Here is a 3,901-nt window from a genome sequence, read left to right on the forward strand (position 1 = left end):
TATAACCTTATTTTTTAATTAAATATTTGATATATAATATATGTTTTATTATTATTTTAGCATTATATATTATATAGTTTATTATTATTTCTTAATAAATTTTAGTAATTGGACTATAATCATAAATTTATAATATACATATGTTATTATTCTTGTAATAGTTATTTTTATATATTGATTATTAAAATATATATAAATATATAATTACATTTGAAAATCCATTAGATACCCACTATCCTGGCAGGTACCCACAAATGGTGTTGGTATAAGAATAGGTAAGCACTCCTCGCATCCAAATGACTCCTTGCTATCTCTTCTCATAAATGAATGAAGTATTCAAATATATGGACTACCTATATTGCATTTTCTAACTTGGTCGAGAAGCTATATTTTCAACAACTTTAAATGGATCTGTTATATATCGAGTGGTTCAAACGTTCAAGTTGTTAAACGTTGAACTTAAGCAATTTGACAGAGAATTTTGTTGATATTCTACTTTAGAAGATATTTAAAAGAAAAGCTACTTCATATTTAGGAATTATTGTATATAAATCCTCATCATCTTGGTCTTTAAGATTTAGAAAAATAAGCCTTCTATCAAACTATTTCTAACCAATTAAGCACTTTATTTTTAGAAAAGTAAGCTTTCGTTTTTGTTTGAACCTAGGGTATCCTACAAAGAACACTTAGAAACTAAGGGTGTGTTTGGTTTCAAGAAATATTTTCTATTTCTATTTCCTATTTTCATTTTTAAGAAACAATTTTCATTTCCATGTTTTCATTTCCTGAAAATATGTTTGTTATTATCATTTTCATTTTCATAACTATGCACTCTAAACTTTATAAATCAGGATAATTACTCTTGCAATGAATCCAATTCTAAATTCTAATCACTAAAGTAGTCAAACTAATGATTTTATAGAATGTCTACATATTTGATACTTACATTTTCTTTCCAATGTATTTTATGTCAATAATACGTTGAACATTTTTAGTCGTTGGAATTGGTCATTTGATATTACAAAAGCGTGTGAAAAGTCATAATGAGCATCATACAGTTGCAGATGCTCTCCAAAAAGGTAAAATTAAAATAAATTACTAACGTATAAGTGATATACTATTTAATTAAGGTTGCAATAACATCAAGAAGCGTCAATTTTCATCCAAAAATCATGATATTATCATAACCATCATCGAACTATCTCAACAATATCATAAGAGAGACGAAGAAAAGTTATTATGTTGAGAGATAAAGAAATAAATTTTCTTATGAAGATATGTGATAGTAAGGACAAGGGAGACCTTCATCAATTGATTTCACTATTTTGTTGATTAGTGAAGAGAGAAATTGAAAATAATATTCCCCTATTCCACATCTTTTCATGTTTAACTTATTCCACATCTTTTGATGTTTAAGGTTATTATGCACATAGTTTCAAAAAATATTAAATGAAGTAAAAATTTAATAAAATTTGACTAAAATAGTCACATTTAATACACATAAAAAACTGGATTAAAAATGAAATGAAGAAACATGTGGAGAAAATATTAGTAATAAATAAGGGTATAATTGGAAAGTAAAATATAAATGTATATTGAGTTTTCAAAACATCAAAAGATTTGGAATAACATGAAAATGTTAAAACATCAAAAGCTATAGATCGAATGGAGTAATAAAAGTCTTAAAATTTTCAATTAAATGTCATTGTCTTATTATTGAAAATATTGGAAATGTTATTTTTTCATTTTCAAAATTTCCGGAAATGAAGCTCATGTTTTCAAAAATATGAAATGAAAACAACATAGCAAACATGTTTTCAACCTCATTTTCTGATTTCATTGAAAATGAAAACAGAAAATGTTCAAAGCAAACACACCCTAATTGTTTTTGAGATTTAGAGGCCATTGAAATGAGTTTTGCCTTTACCAATAAAGTCTTTAAGCTTCTAAATTAGTTGAATGCAACTATTATAGTATTAATTCCTAACATAGATAATGTTAGTTAGGAATTAATGAAGATTGATTGTCGAAAAGGCTTATGCTGTGGAAATTTGTTTGAATAATGCTAAAAAGTTTCTATTTCCCAAATTTATTCAATGTACTATTTTAGGTATTGGATATTATAATTTCTCCATATGCAGTTATGCACGGTGAATTGCATGGTTACTTTAAAAGTGAAAAAGGCTTCAAGCTTGGAGATCCCCTACCTCTCATGATCTTTGTAATGGTCATGGAATGTTTATTTAGAAAAATGAAGTTAGCTAGCTTATATATTTATCATGGATATAATATTTTAAAGTAAAAAATATATTATTAATTTTCTAAATATATATTAATTATATATCCATGAAAATTTATTTATTTTCAAATCATGGCAAGATTAGAAGTTAAATTGACATAAAGTGTTGTTCTATAAAAATACTCATACGAGATCAATTTTATATCTCATATAATACATATTTGCTCAAGATTTCAACTCACATATCAATTTAGCTTTTCTGCTTAAGTGGTTTCATGAAATATAGCTTAGATTAAAGGGAAAAAACAATCATTTTAAACATATAATTTTGAAACATTCTAGAGGAATTCTAGAAAAATTTACACAATTACATTGAACAACTCTGAGAATTTTTTATCTTTTTTAGAAAATACAATTTCCATCTAAACTAATTTATGTTAATTAATTTAGTTTTCTAGTTACAAGGTGAAACTGTTACATATATACTAATTGTTGAATTAATTTTCAATTTTTAAAGTTGAAGACTTATTAGGTAAATCCTAGTACTCACCAGTCATCATGCTCATCATGCCCAAATAAGGTCCTTGATACTATGTTTAATTTTATATAGAGGGAGAGTATGAGAGAGAAATAATAGAAAAAAAAGGGTAAAAAAAAGATGGCAGTGCACTACAACATGGTAAAGAAGTTCTTTTATGCATGTGTCCTACCCTCTAAGGTTTAGAATGATAAATTATACTATGTCTACACTTAATCATTGCAACACTGTCCAATATACATTGAATCATCTCAAGCAATGACCAACACATTATGAACTCCTTTGCCCTATGATGCGAATAACAGTTTTCATCGGTTGCTTTTCTTCTCCCATTTTATGTTGTCCTTTATTTGTTAAGAAATAGCAAAATGTCATTCATTATTAGAGAGAAAACAGAAGAAAAATTCTTGTAACAAAAAAATATCACGTTCCCATTGGGTAGAGTACAATACTAAAAAATAGTTACCGGATGATACGAGGTTCATTGAGATATATCTTCATCATTTTTTTTTCTTTTATTATCATATAAAAAGTTTTTGATAAATCCAATATGTGATATAATGACACCCTTATGTTTCATGATAAATGGGTGCAATATATAATTATGGATGAATCTCTTCACAATTGTAAAAAAAATCACATATCTTTTAAGTCACATTTGGACCAACATATCAAACAAATGTGGTACTTTTACTCGGACGAAGTACAGTGTCGACGAGCCTCAACCAAATTGAATAATAAATCAAATTATCATCCTAATTACTAATTCATTAAAACAGAAAAACTGTGAAACAAAAAGGAAATGCAAAAGAATGCCAAAGCATAGAGAAAATGAAAGTATATCTAGAGTAATCTTTTGAAATGAAATGCTGCGACCCTACCAACATTTCCAAAATAGTTCATTATTATCATAATATTATAATTGATATTTGCCACAAGAAATAAGGGCAACTACAACTTGCACCCTCACTTATAGAGAGAAAGGGGCTAAATGAACTCTAGTTTATATTATACAGAAGAAAGTACATCAAAAACAAAAAAACGATGTATTGTGACATTTTTACCCTTTAGATATGATGATATGAAGTTATATCCTTAAACCCAAGAACAAAAATAAAAACTTC

This window comes from Lupinus angustifolius, chromosome LG08 (genome assembly GCF_001865875.1).
Source record: "Lupinus angustifolius cultivar Tanjil chromosome LG08, LupAngTanjil_v1.0, whole genome shotgun sequence".
NCBI classification, from domain to species: Eukaryota; Viridiplantae; Streptophyta; class Magnoliopsida; order Fabales; family Fabaceae; genus Lupinus; species Lupinus angustifolius.